Source organism: Emydura macquarii, unplaced genomic scaffold (genome assembly GCF_026122565.2).
Source record: "Emydura macquarii macquarii isolate MOO-44397 ecotype Brisbane River unplaced genomic scaffold, CSIRO-AGI_Emac_v2 contig_2422, whole genome shotgun sequence".
Lineage (NCBI taxonomy): Eukaryota > Metazoa > Chordata > Testudines > Chelidae > Emydura > Emydura macquarii.
This window is the reverse complement of record NW_027132559.1, coordinates 9,570,348-9,585,936: the sequence shown is the minus strand read 5'-3', so window position 1 is coordinate 9,585,936 and position 15,589 is coordinate 9,570,348. Positions and strand designations below refer to the sequence as shown.

Sequence of the window (15,589 nt, the reverse complement as noted above, 5' to 3'; positions counted from 1 at the left end):
GCATGCACCCCCTACACAAGTGCATATACACACACAAAGCTAAGTTTAGTGATGTTTTTAGGCCAATATTCTATGCAAGTCCTGCCAGATATTATTAGACAGTTTGGAAAGAGCAATAGTGTGCAGGTATGAACATTGGTGTGTGTTGCTATATGAGAGGTTTGAATTTAGGGTTGATGTTTCTTGCACAGAACAGTCTCAGTCCTGCAGCATGATTATAGTGTCCCACAAATTCAGTGGGAAGACTTGTGATGAAGGTGCTCAGCCTTCTTCAGAAGGAATGCAGCACCTGCAAGATGGGACCTTAATGCAGGACAAGAAATTATATTAATATGGGATAATTGGAGTGACCAGATGTCCTGATTTTATAGGGACAGTCCTGATATTTGGGGCTTTTTCTTATTACCCTATTACACCCCAACCCCCAGCCCCATCCTGATTTTTCACACTTGCTATCTGGTCACCCTAGGATTACACACCTTGGACCATTTTGTCCTATGCTAACACACACTAATTATGGTAACACACTATAAAAAGGAAAAATATTTTAACCTTCCATTTAGAACATATGCATTTATTAAAAGAAATTATATATATATTGGTGAACTTGTATATGAAATACTGGATTTTTTTCTGATTTTATGTTCTTAGTCAGCTACGCATTTGGCCCCCAGTCCTGCAGCTTCTTGCATGCAGTGGGTCTGCTGCTCGGGACCCCCTCTCCTCACCCCAGTTAGTTTGCACTGTTGTGATTTTGATTTCAATGGTGTTCTGACTTCTTCAGGCAAGAAGTTACAGGATCTCAGCCTGATATTTTTGCTCCATAAATATACCATAAATATTGAGGTGTTTGAAAGTCAGCATATAAGATTACCTACCAGTGTTTTAAATTCTCCTTTCAGAGTTGAGTTTTTGCTTGTATTCTTTAGCCATGTTCTCAAGTACTTGTAGTGCTGTGGTTGTTGCCAGGCTGCTGAAATTTCCTTTTGTGTTTGAAAAAGTACAGTAGAAACTTGTAAATCTCACTTCACTTAATTGCACATCTGCTTTTCCTGAGATGCATACACAAAAATGATGATATCCTTCCTCTTTTTCAGCAAGAATGTAATTGAAGAATGCAACAGAGAGTTAGCTGGTTTCTAAGACTTCATTATTTTTTAAAAAATATGTTAAAATATACTTATGACATACCAGGGTACAATCCAGACCCATGAGTAGCGGTGTCACCCTTGCCCTGTAACCTGGGGTGCCTTTTACAATGTTTTGCTGCTACAGCTGCCAACCTGGACTATTCAGAAACAGCCTCCAGCATGTAAATCATTCCCACCTATGTCTTTGTATACTGCAGCCAGCCAGCCATACCTTGGTTCTTACTAGCTTTAAAGATTACCACAGGGTGACCACAACACACTCCCAGTCCCAGATTTTCCCCCTAGAAACACGTCCTCTCTACTGTGCAGCTCTTTCCTGGACAGTACAGATATACTGAGTTTGTTATTCCTTTAATATGCACACAACTTGCTACCCCAAATGGAGTTACCCAGACACTTCAATTTAAACACACTGGATTAGATAAAACAGGAAAACAAATGTACTAACTACAAAGAGAGACATTTTAAGTGAGTACAAGTAATGAGGCATAAAAGTCAGAAATGATTAGAAGAGAAATAAAGGTAAAACACAACAGATGCCTAACTTAAACTATTCTCATTATACGTTTTCAGTGGATTTATTGATCATAGGTCGGGACCCCTCCCTCAGACCAATGGCTGCTTCCTTTGTCTCTCCAGGTGTAGTGAATGTGATGAGCAGGAAGAGAGAGAGAGGGGTATCTTGGGGTTTCTGCTGCTGCTTTTTATAGCCTGTCTCCCCTTTGAGAAGCATTTCCATCTGGGAGCAATGCGACAGGCAGTCTGTATGGAAGGGAACTCCATACTTTTTCTTTGCTAAAATGTAGTTGTTTTTGTCTCTGCCCCCTTTCCTGCCAAAGAATGCAACAGGCATTGGTCCATCAGCCTTGTTTATATCTGGCTGAGGCATCAGCTTGCCCTTTGTCTCTGAGGAACTGGTTTGGCCACCCCCAGACTTATCTGGGAACCATACTTTTAGTCATGGTTTCAGTTTGTTTATAACTTCACATATAACGCTGCTATGTGCATTTTGCCATGATATCACTGATCAACAAATGATGGGTTTTTAGGTGATACCTCGCAAGACGTGCCTTGTCCAAAAATTAATACAATAGTGTGTAGACACAGGGATATATTTTGTCACAATACTATACAACTTTTACTGGCTCACTCCAAAGCATTATCATACATAATTAAAACAAAACCACACTTGTCAAAATAAATGAAAAAGTCAATTTTGTAATGGATTTTTTTGCTTGCTGATTTGCAAAATGGGTACATCTGCACTTAGATACCATATTGATAGCTGATGTTAGAAGTAAATTCTAAGTTAAAGATATAGAGACAATAATGGGTATGTTAGTCAGTGAAAATTAGCAAGATTCTAATGTAGTGGTTTAAATGCATGCAGCTGTCAGTACTTGGGGTTGGTGAACTAAGGTGGTGCACTATATTCAGTGATTAGAGATTGTCTGATGAGCTTTTTTGTCAACAAGAAGTTATACCTTCACTGATAGAAGGCCGGCAGTTTGTAAAGGCGGAGTACTAATGCCATAGGTACCTAGAACCCTACCAACCTCTGAGACTTCTAGACTGAGAGCACTGATCTTTCCTCTTTTCAAAAATTTTACATTCTCTTCTTCACTCCCCCTTTTTACCATTCTGTCCATTCTTCCATTCCTCAAGCATTGCTCTCCTCTTGCTTCACTTGTTCCATTCCTGCTCTTGGACCACACAGCATGTCCAGAGAAAATCTGCTGATTCCATTCTTTCTGCCTAATCAGCTTCACTTTCTCTCTCTAATCACATTTAGGCCACTGGTTACAGCCCGTTCTTCTCCACCTTCAGTTGCCTCCATAAACCCTCTCTCTAACTTTCTTGTCCTCTGCGTTCTCCTTCACTCAGAATATAGCCAGCTTTTTTGCAAAATAAAAAAGCATGCTAATCCAGCATGACCTCTTCCTTTCCTTCCCCATCCTCATGCACCTCTTTTTCCAGCTTCCCATCTTCATTTCTGTTTCTGATTGAGTCCCTTCTCTCTGCTGCTAACCCTTCATTTCATGCCTTCTCACCTCCTGCCATCCCCTGCCTCCTTTTCTCTCATCTTTGTAGTTTCTTTCTCATCTGGCTCATTTCCTTCTGCCTTCAAGTACAAGACACTCTTGTAAAATAAATAAATAAATAAAAGTCCTAGATCCTGCATGTCTGTGGTGTAACTACGGTTCTGTCTTCTTTCTTCTGTGTATTATTTTGTCTCCAGAATAACAGAGCATGCTGCTTATTCTCCCTTGATTTCCTTTCTTCTCATTTTCCCCTGGTTCTTCTCTTGTTTGGTTCCTTGCTTTCTACTCCACTGTAACTGCCATCCCAAAGGTCATTTCTGATCTCTTATCAACTTGTGGTAATTTTCTATCCTTAAGTACTTAGTTTATTTACTGCCTTTTTCACACTGTTGATTGTTGTTTTTTTGCCACTTTCTCTGTCTTGGCTTACATGACTCTGTCCTCCTATCTTGCTGACTGCTTGGTCAGTGTCTCTTTAAATAGCTCCTCGTGTCTCTACCTCTCCCATTTCTTATTACCCAAACTTCTAGTCTTGGTGCTCTTCTCTTCCCTTATCTCTAGATAATCCATGGTTTCAATGACTGATTCCCAAATTTACCTCTCTTCCCCTTCTATCCATGTTTAAATGCCTCTGACATGTCCTCTTACTTGTCTAACTGCCAACTCATATTCAAGTCTCTTGAAAATTGAACTTTCAGTCCCTATTCCTTTTTGATCTCCACAAACAAATCCACTATCTTTTCTATTTCCCAGGCTTGTTACCATGGTCTCACATTTGACTCTTTACTATATTGAGTCTCACTGAGTGCTGTTATTTCTGCACCAGAATCCGCTTTCAACCCTTCTTTGTCAAAACCCTTGTCAATGCACCGGTCATCTTTCATCTTGCTTAACTTGCCTTCTTGCTCCCTCTTCCATTTCTCCCTCCTCCCAGTCCCCACTCTCTCTTCAGATTCAGTTTTCACCATTCTTTCTTCTAAACTGAGAAATAATCTGCCATTCTCCTCTGTCAAGTTTTCTCTCTTCATCCCTTCTTAATCCAGCCTTTTCAAGCAATCCTTTCTCCTCCCTAATCCTCACACCCATCACCTGAACCTGTGTATTTTAAGATCTTCAAGACATGGAATGTGCCATCATCTCTGCTCATAAAATACCATGTAAATATATGTGGCTGTATAAATTATTTTAAATAATAATAAATTCCCCTTTTGTTTTCTAATCCTAATGCACTAATATGACCAGTGTTTGCCCAAGATTTTCCTGAGTGAGTAGTGATTTGGAGTTTCTCAATTTTTTGAATTTCCTACTTGAGACATCAGAGGGGGGGGTCTGATTTTCAGAAGGTGGATACTCAGCACTTTCTGAAAAGCAGGCTTCTTTAAGATGTTTTAGGTTTGGCACCCAAAATATTGGGTTTTTGTTTTATTTCTGGGTAGTCTACAGCCAGAGACAGAACTATGAAATCTGCATTATGTCTTGTCTATCCCTTCTTATATTAGATCTTCACAAATTAACTGAAAAGCAAATGTATTCATAATGGAAATTTCAGAGCTAACAAGAATTTTTTTATGTATAAAATAACACGTACACAGAACCATACAGTTACATGTACAGTGTTCATGTTCTCATGTTTAAATTCTCCATTATGTTAACTGCATATTATTTCAGAAGTACCCTTTGTAATATACTGGTGTATTTTATGACCTTCAAATTGCAGGATATTATTAAAAGAAAATTGCACTAGTCTTAGGGTGTTGCTGCAGAGCAAGCTAAGAAATTCCTTGCAAAATGAGCAACTCAGATCCACCCAGCTGGGGCAAGGGGTTGCAAGGCTCTTATTGAAAGCTCCACTCTTTGGTACTCTGACTTCACTCTTCATTGTAGCAAGGTCTGCAGAAAAAAAGGGGGATTGAGTGTAGTGAGCTGCTTTCCCAAACAATGTCAGCATTGTGTGGGTGAAGAGGAGAAACTGGTGCTCTGGCAGATTCTGCTGTCTGTTTGAGGCTTGTCCCTTGTTCTAAGCATTTAAAAGGCGACATTCCTTTGCTGGCAATACACTGCGTGGATTTCTGGCACTAATTCGGTGGGTAGCAAAGTTGCTGACAACAATTTAAAGGAGTGGGGAGAAAGAGTAGACTGCAAAGTGTACAAAAGAGAGTAGTATTTTTGTATTACATGCCAGCAAATTTGTTTGTACTATCAAAGTGCCTATCTTATTATTGATCATGAACAAAATGTAAATCAGTCTGTTTCACTGAGTATTCCCCAAGTCAGCTCTTATCTCAAAAGAAGAGTATCTTCCCTATGTTAGTATTTTTATATAAAGCTTCATACCTTATCGGGATCAGCTAATTTAGAAAGTAGCTACATCAATATATTCCAGTGAACTTTGGCCATGGAAATATTACACCCACTTGTTTTGCTCCCTCCCTACATCCGAACAAGTAGTTTTATTGCAAAGAGGTCAGACTTCAGGCTGTAGAAAAGAGGCTTGTGTGTGTGTGTGTTAAACAGTTCTTGCTTTGTTCCATGTTGTTGATTCATGAGTAGAAAAATATGCTAATACATATGCTCAAGGGTGAACAGTTATGCTTGTGTGTGTGTGTGTAGTCTGCCCCCAAAGTTGGTAGCATAGTCCAAGTCTCTGCATCTTCAGTCCTGAAATTTCTCCCTAACTAGCATTTCATAACCCTTCAGGAGTTGCATACAAATTCATTATGTTCTCCATGGATGTGTCACTGTGGACACTGGAGTCTAATCAAGCATTCCCTTCCAGGACAGATGCCTTTTTTTCTATAGGTAAGTATTTGCTTTGCCTTTTAAATCAAATTGGGCCAAATTCTTATTTACACTAAGGCTCCTTTAGTTGGTTCTGGCAGTGGAAAAGGGCCTTAAAGTGATGGATGTTTGTGGTGACACCAATCCTCTACATGTCCACCTCCAGCTGTAATGCAATTACATTTGCACCCACTTCAGGCCTCCTTTACACTGCAAGATTGGTGTACAAGGGTGAAGGGCCTTGGTGTGAACGAGAATCTGGCCCATTATCTTCTCTCAAACCATGTAACATATGGTTGACAGAGCTGTTGCTGGGAAAACAAAAAAAAAAAACCTTCAGAAAACATATGAACGAATATAGCATGTTGGTTTGGCTTCGAAACGTGCCCCTTCAAAAACTTCACATAGTGATAAAAAAACTCAAAGTTGAAAATGTTTCTACTGAGCTTAATCAGCTGCAGCAAACTTATCTGAATTATTTCAGTGTAAGAAGAAATGTGCTGTGTGTGTGCGTGTGTGTGTAGTTGGAAAAGTTTCTATCTGAAAAGAAAACATAGGAAAGCTTGACTGATCAAGCTATATTTGTCTCCATTTATATTACTGAATGTGATAGTGCCAGCAGCACAAATACACGGTGTCGTCATTCATGCACACTGATGGAAACACCTCACGGCTCATGCAAATTGCTCCTAGATTTAGCCAAATCCAGTAATCATCCTAGAACTGTTTGAGGGAAAATTGAAAATTATATTTTGGGTCACATTTCTATATACTCACAATGGAAAGTGGTCTTAAACTGTGGGCTTTTCATAGTGGAGAAATGTTTTCTCCAGATAAAATGGCTTAGAACAATGGCAGAAAGATGTGAAATGGTTTGTAAGTTATATAAATGTAGTACGGACAAACTGGAGGTGTAAACTGGTTTGTGAACCATGTAGTATTTTACTACATCTGGCTGCCAGGGAAGTCCTCATTTTTATGTTCTGGTTCTTTGAGATTTCAGACCTTAAAATCACAGAACTTGGCAATCTTTTTAAAAGGTAGCATGTTGATTTCTGCAAATTCTCAAAGTATGAAATATTCCCTTATTTTTCTTTTTGTTTGGGAGATAAAATTTTTGTCAATGCTGAATTTCTTTCATGCTGTTTTTTTGAAGAATGGAGGGAGTATTTTCAGATAAAATTTCTCCATCCAGAGCAAATAAACAGTGAAAATCGAAGACGCATCCTGAAATATACAGGGTTAGAATTAAAAAGCCACTTCAAGTGTTGCATTACTTTCTGTATTATCATTTATTTAAAAATCTTTTGCTGAATTGTGTATGTCCATATGAAAACTTCATTTCCAAACACAAAGGATAGTAAAAGCAAAAAATTAAATGTCATACAGCTAAATATCGAATTTACTTTCCAATGCTATGGGGTATTATCGTAAGGTACTGTAGGGTAAAGAGCTCTGGAACAAGCCTTGGTTTACAGCTGTGCAGTTCAGCTACAATGGGAGTTTGCAGTAGTGTAGCTACACCTGGACAAATATCTCAACAATAGTCAGACCTTAGAGAATGCCACTCTATCCACAGAGCGGGTAGAACACATGCAGCAACAATGCAACTTCTCCCCACTGCCCTGCCAGTCTACCTCAAACTTAGTTTAAAGAGTGATCTCTAACAATAGGGATGGTTATTTATTATTCATAATAATCATTTGTTTCCAGTAGGGCCCGCAGTGCTATATAAAATGTATAGACAATCCCTAATTACCCCACATAACCCTGCTATTCCAATTAGTTGTAGGCATGACGCCTACTGTCCTGTAAGAATTGGAATTGGACACCACCAGCTCATTTCACATAAGCCAGTCCCAAAGAGTTATCAGATAACTTTTGGGGCTGAATCCTGCACTCCACAGTGGGCAAAACTTCCAATGAAGTCAATGGGAGGTTTGCCTGAGTACGAAAGGCAGGATCAAGCCCTTGGTCTCTGCTGACCTATCAGGATCTGTATCCCACTGCAAATCTATAACAGCTGTACAAGAGCTGGATATTATTTACCTATTATTATTGTCAGTCTCAAGCCAGTCTGCCTCTCCCACCAGGACCTGCCATTTTTATACCTGTGAATACATACAGTGCAATAGAAGAGGAAACTTCACATTTACCTATTTACTGCTGCTGACATCAGAGCTCTCTATAGAGTTATTTTTCCTTGCTCAGAGATAGGTATTAAACAGTTTTCAGCAGTCTTTGCTCTGTGCTGTGTTTGTCACTGAGAACCATGTTTGGCCACTTCCTCCCATCTATCACCTGCCAGTAACTGTTGTGGTTTGTTTACAGATGAAGTGAAGCTCACTCCAGATCAGTAGGATATGCATAATTTGCATCAACTTCAAGAGAGAAGGAAATAAGTAAATAATATGTTTTTATACAACTGTAATCTATGCAGAGCTGTGAAAACATAGTGACAAATGATGTTAGAAGCAAATGAACTGTAGTTCAATCCATTATACTTTTCCTTCCAAGACTTCTTTTAACACAATTTTTATGTAATTGATTCCAGGCCATTCTGAGTGAATTTGTTATTTTTTACTTAATATAAGTTCCATTGTGTTAAATTCAGACTAGGATTGTGTTACCTCTCCTCACTTTGGAACATACACTACTTTTGTTCCACCCACTCAACTCCCATTGAAGTCAACAGGGAGTTGTGGCATAGATCAAGGGCAGTATATGGCCTTTTAATTGTAGCTCCTTGCAGAAATGGTCATTTGAGCTAAATGTAAATAAATTCCTGTGCCTAATTCCGAAAGCAATGATATGGTGGATGAAAATGCAGTTTTTCACTGTTATTTAATATGATGTTTCAAAATATGATCTTGAAAAGTACTTTGCAGGGATACATCAGTGAGTACGGAAATGAGGAATGCTTAAACATGGCTCTCAGAAATTCAGATGAGATGCATTTGGGTTTTTGTAGATGGTTTAGTATGAATTATGAGTTTGTTGAGAGCATGTTATACAGCTAGCTTCCTTTTACTCTGATGCTATACTATGTAATGACTATATTTGTACCTCACTTTTATGTTTACTATGTAGACACTGACATGTAGAATTAAATGAAAATAAACAATTAATTATATCTCAGACAGTTTAAGTTGAAATTCTGTCATTCAAAACTGAGTAGAAAATAGTTCACAACAAAGAATATACAGCCAATCAATGCATAAGATTAGATTTGATGACCTGCAAGAGGCACTATAAAGTGCATATGTATTCCAGGGTTTTTCCTGAAATCATATGGAGGGTACTTAATAGGGAAGCAAGTTACGTTCTGGGTGAGAACTGAGGATGAATGTTGATGAAATGGCTGGGAAGACTGTTCCACTGAGCCGTTACAGTATTTTTGAATTATGGCTTTAAATTGTGTTTTTTTCTTAAATGTGCTTAGTGATTGTATGATTGGCACATTTTGGAAATTAGAGTAGTTAAATAAATGATTGAATGTCTTCTAAATGCACAAATATATAGAATTATTTGTTGCCTCATTTTATTTATGTGCATGTTAAATTTATACAGATATTATTTATTATTGAATTACTTTTATTATGAAAAATACACCTACCCCTTGTTCCTGTTTCCATTGGTTATTTGTGAATTATTACCTCCTCTCCAGCCAGTGAACATTGTCTGCTCCCTAGTGTGCAGAAATATTCTGATTTGCCTAAGAATGTGACCTTGTGCTGCTTTTGGTGCCCATTGACTGAATGGCTGATGGAAACAGAAGCTCTTTTTAATCCCAAATGAAACGTTCCTTTGAGGAGATTTTTCTAAACGGGTGTTTTTGTTTTGCTTCTTATGAGCAATAGGAGTGCCATCTCATCTGTGGTGTAGGTTGTGGTGTGGGCCATCTCGTGTGTGGTGTGTTTATTCTAAACAGCTGGTGAAACACCAGTCTTGCACTGTAGCAAAAACGCAGTGGTATTTAATTTTTAGGAGACTGGGCATCAGAATTGACTTTAATGGTGCATTCTTTCTCTCTTGGTATTTTGTTCTATAAAGGCTGCTATTTATAGTCTTTAAAAAAAAAGCATTAGAAGAAGGTACAGTTGGATGGATAAGCACTCAAATGTTAGGAAGTGTCAAAAATTGCACCCACAGGTTCATTTCTCCCTCTCATGTATTTGCCTAATCTTTGATTGACTGCATGTTTACTTACTGTTTTTCAAATAAAACACAACCATAAATCCACATGTGCAGCATCTTGTAATAATAACAATAATAATATCTAGCTCTTGCACTTTTCATCAGTAGATCCGTTGGGGAAACTAAGGCACGGAGAAGTGAATGATGTGCCCAGGGTCACCCACGCAGGACAGTGGCAGAATTGGGAATAGAACTTGGATTTCTGAATCACAGTCCAGTGCAAAATACTTCTGTGTCATGTGGTATGCTTTTCTGTTTATTCTAAACAGAACTTATCGTAAATCATTTATGTGCCATGAACGAAGGAAGAGCTCTGAGGATGCTCACTTTAAAGTGCATATCTTACAAGATTATAGAAACCAGGTCCTTAATCTTTTTTATTATTTGAGAAATAGTATATGATCATGATATTAAAGACTGTATCCTAATGCATATGCTCAGGGGTGCACTGTTATGCGTGCAAGTGTGTGTGTGCGCACGCACGCGCCGTCTGCAGCAGAATTTCTAGCACAGTCCAAGTCTCTGGATCCTGTAACTTCTCCCTAACCATATTGGCACTTTATTTGGAATAAAACAGGCAACACTTACCAAGCAAGGCATCAGACTGAAGCTATGCCAAATTCATAGGTCAAGTATTGTGCCCAGTATTTCCACTTGAATCAGGCCCTGACGAACCTCCAAGAGAACACAGTTCAGCAATGAGGCCCCAACTAGTCCTAAAGGGAAATGCCAGGAACTTCTCGTCCAGTCTCAGCTACCACAATGGGTGAGCAATATCTGGAATGTAAGCGAAAGTAATATAGAAAATGTCTGGTCGAGTAGATTCCTGTTTAGTATGTACGTGTTCTCATTTCAAGCTCTCTTCAGTAAGGAAATTTACTAGGAGACAGTGTTGGCAAGTGGAGACTGGCCCTTGCACCATCTATTGTAAACACAGGGTTGTAGCACTTCTGGAGTAGTACAACCCTTGGATCAAAGACAGTCAGCTTAGCTCTCCTCCTCTGTTCCTTACTCTTCTGACCCTCCTAGCTGTCCCAGTTCCTCCCTTTACTCATTGTAGGCTGCTCTTCCCTATGAGCTGCCTACTTGCCTGCCTGCCTGCCTGCCTGCCTTTCACTGGAGGTGCTGTGTGTGTGTGTGTATGTGTCAGAGAGAGAGAAGGTGTCACAGTATGGTTACATGTCCTGTCATGATTCAAGGAGTTTATACTAATGAAATATACTTGTTTGGAGACACCAAAACTGTGAGGAACAGATGAAAAGAGATAATGAATGGTGTGCTCGAGAATCATCAGTTGGGTGCCTGGAAAGCTTCTCAGGAGTCATAAATCTGAATGTGAAAAGACACTTTTTTTTTTTTTTTTGGGTATGTCACCTAATCTCCCTGAAAAACCCAGTGAATGTATGTGTCTAGTCACTGGCTGATTGGATGCTGTTTAAAATACCATCTTATCATTAGCCTGACTAGGAGCTCTTATGTTGGATAGAGAGCGATGTATGTTTATAAAATGCCAGTTATTTTAAAACGTGCATTGGGCACTGCAAGAGAGTGGCGGGATCCTGTTGTTACCTCCATCCTGTTAGCAGGTGTTGGAACCTTGCAGGAATCTGCTGGCTCACTGAGGCAGGTGTCACTCATTAAACTCCACCCTGTGAACATAAGGGTTGTGGAACAGCCTGCTAGAGAGGGAGGTGAAGTCTGGGACAGAGGGGTTGTAAGGTAAGAACCCTAGGGCAGTCAAGACTTGAGAGAAAGCTTAATCTGGAATTAATTATGTTCAATTTGAGTTGGTATTGAAGCCAAACCCCAGGGTGGGGGTAACTGCAGCCTTTTGTTGGGCATGTATGAATCTATTTACAGGCATCTATGAATATTTGCCCTTTAATTTGCTTTATTCTTTCATTATAAATTGTAAATTAACGTTATAAATACTCAATTGCACATGGTTATGTTAACATTTTGCAAGGCTAAAAAGTTCCTTGGGAAGCTAGTATTGTCTACCAAAATGACATATGTCCAAAAATCCTTCTAGCACTTCAGTATTAAATACATTAAATGTCAGATATGCAGTGGAAACTGTTAAACAAGGGGGGATGGGACATAAAACCTAATTCATATTGGAGAACCTGGGTGGAGAATTATTTATGGTAGCTCCTGTTCATTTTGCTTTTCTTCTGTAGTTGCATTATGGGCACTAAAAAACCCTACATTATACCCGTCAGTTATTCTGTATTTCTAGTAAGCTTGTCACAAATGTGCATGAAATGTGAAAAATACAAGGAGTGAAGGGAGAACAATCAATAAAGAAAAACAAAGTATACTGTACTGCTGAACATACTGGAAAAAATACACAAAGAATTCATGCATTTTGGCATTAGCAACTGGCAGTCTTGCATGGAGAAGCAATAATATCAGGAAAGAGAGCAGCTACATAAATGGTTTGGGAAACTGTCATTCTTTACTAAGAAATACTGTGCTTAATTAATTCTTGCTCCCGGGAGGTCAACCTGGAGCACTCATTATTGTCTTAATTGGTGGTATAAATCCTGAGGCTCTGGAGGGGGGGGAGCAAAGAAGGGTAGCTAACAGTGTAGGGCTTTTGGTAAGTGTTAGCCAGTTGTATTACCATCTCAGATAGTGACAGTTTATGGTTTTAGTGGGTTATAGGTCTGGTCCTACCCAAATTAGGTTAGAGGGCATTAAATTGTGCAAAAAAAAAATTGCAATATTTCATCCCTGTGTTTTGCAATAAACAGTGTGAAGCAACCCTACACATGCCAACTCAGAATAATGTTTCTGTGATCTCCTGTTATTCATATTAAATTATGTTCATTACACTTCCCATCTGGAGTTTCCTACCAGGCAAAAAATCATTTTACAGACATTACTGAAAGGAAGTTAACTGTAATTTTTTTAATTGTATACTTTTCATTTCCATTTTTTTAATTGAAGAAACCAGATGGAAATGCATCCAGACGTCTTCGTCTCTGGTGATATTATTGAAGAGCAGAAGCAGAAAATTCCAACCACATTGGTTTAAGGTGATGATTGCTCTGTCAGGAGGCTTTGTGGCCTGTTTACTAAAAGGATCAGAAGTTCGATTTAAATCTCAGTTGGTGGAGGGTGGGGGGATAAAGAATAGTCTTATAGATAATATAACTTGTGGCAACCAGCTTTCATCTATATTTGACAAGGCAGGAATGAAACCACAAACTTCATGTACGATGCCATTCATTTTCATTCTCTCCCGTGAGTTGTCTTTTTGCCAGCTGGCCAGCAGAAAATCTATTTCTAGCTCATTGCAAAAATTATTCACGTTCTGGGTTTTGACTACTCTAGTGCATACCAATTTGTATCAAATCAAGCTGAATGCAGTCACCTTTGCAGAGCTGAGGCATCACACTAAGGAATACCTTAGTGTACACGTATGCTCCATTGGCTAGGATGTTGCACTGGTAGTCAGGAAAGCTGGGTTCTGTTCCCTGCTGTCTTACTGACTTGCTATGTGACCACAGACAAGTCACATAAAGGTGACCTGCAAATATTAAAAAAAAAAAAAAATTATGGTGGCTTCTCTTTGACGTTTGCTTCTGTTTGAAGGCCTACCAAGGATTTAAAAAAAAAAAAATCCCAAACATTTTTCTCATCTTTAGAAATGTTAGGAATATCAAATTTGGCCTTCTCTGAATCTGATGGAGTACTCCTTGAGGTTGCAGATGTGAACTGTGAGTTCACACCTTAATTGAATTTCTCCCAAGAGTTCATTAGGCATTTGATATTAAATAGGTTTCATCTCAACAAAATGCAGAGCTGTAAATGGTCTGAGTAAAAATCCAGCTCCTCTATCCTCAGAATCAACTTTCAGTCCCTTGTTGCATGTGACAATTTCAGTACTTGTCCAGTGACTTTAGAAGGCCAGATTCTTAACTTGTTTAAATTCCCATAGCTCTATTGGAGTTATGACAACTACCACAAGTTGAAGATCTGGCCCAAAGTCTTTCAGGGCAGATGAGACCAGAATTTCTTGTGATTTAAAAATATATATTTAACCAAAACCTCCCAGGCCTTGGTACACCATATAGAAGGAAAAAGGGCATTAGCCCAATATCTTTCCTTCATGGATCACCTGTAACCTCCCAAGTCTCCATTTTTTGTCTCTGAAATGGGGATAATATTTACTCACATTTGTAAAGTGGTCTGAGCTCTAGAGATGAAAAGTTCTGTTTAACAATACTTGGTACTTATAAAAGTGTGAAAAAACAATTGCCATTAAGCTCAAGAGTAAATAGTGCTTTATGTACAGAGCGGGCTGGACAAGGTGAAATAAAAAAGGAAGGTGGAAAGTTATGCTGAAAATCACCATGGAAAATGGCAAACCACTTTTTGCCACAGTCTGACATTGAAATTTCACACACAACCATTTTTCTGTCAGACAGCTGGGTATTGCCAAAGCTACATGCACATGCTGCAAACGTTCTTTGAAAAGAGTCTATTATCTTGCATGGACATGCATAACCAATGTGTCTCCTATGCCTCTCTTTGGCAAAATATGTTGTCCTGCTCTATTGTCGTACCTGGCTCTGGGGTGGGGGAGGTCTGTATGTTTGCGGCTCATTATCTGTCCGGACCCCTTTCTGATCTGGCTCAGTTTCAACCAGTTTCTTAACTCTATTTATTTCACCCATACAGTGAGGTCACACATACACCTATGTCTCCTGGGTTGTTCCAGGAGCGTTGTCTTTGCATTGCTCCCCAGTAGGGCAAAAAGTACAGCAGGAAACTGAGGCACACATAAGATTCATAAAAATATAAAAAAATTTCCACTTTGTCACACTTGTGCTTTTGCCTCTTCCACCATGTGACTCAGGCAAATCATTCACATTCTGACTGCCCAGAGTTGCCTGAACTTGCAATTTAAAAAATAAATATACAGTTTGCAAAGCATAGCATCTTGGAAAAGAAATACTTTCTCATACTGTGTAACTAAGAATGCCCTTATTTCAACCTTCCATGATTCTACTGTCTTTTGCGTTTTAACTACTCATGGTGTGAAACCATTCAAACATACATGTCTTATAAGCAGCCATTTTTCATAGTATTTTGATATCTAGTACACCTAACCCAATGACATTTTTCATGTGGCAGCAATATGGCCCAATATTGAAGTGCAGTTTTACTCTGAAAAATGACTATGTAAAACTGCCATCATGGAGTTCCATGTTCATGACTGACTTTCAGATCAAATGTGTATGGCTTACAACTGAAGGTTGCTTTCTTCTAAATGCCAGCCTTGCAAACTCAACTTGGAAGCTAAGAGTCAATCTGGATTCTTTTTTCTCAACCATCACAAGTACTCAAGGTGTTTTTTCTGGCCAAATTCAGCTCCCATTGACACCTGTGGGAACCCTCCCTCCCCCCCAT

At 39.0% G+C, this 15,589-nt stretch overlaps 1 protein-coding gene across 13 annotated transcripts in view; it reads left to right on the top strand.

Moving 5' to 3' along the window:
- RARB (retinoic acid receptor beta) overlaps positions 1–15,589 on the top strand; it is a 483,315-nt gene that overhangs the window by 387,679 nt on the left and 80,047 nt on the right. Inside the window, exons 1-2 of one of the 13 annotated variants that reach the window (XM_067561907.1) lie at positions 11,859–11,887; positions 13,121–13,209. The exons of 11 other annotated variants lie outside the window; for them this stretch is intronic. The gene's annotated coding sequence lies outside the window, so the exon portion shown is untranslated. Of the gene's footprint in view, positions 1–11,858; positions 11,888–13,120; positions 13,210–15,589 lie in introns of those variants that run through there. One more of the 13 variants, XM_067561909.1, reaches the window with a different exon arrangement.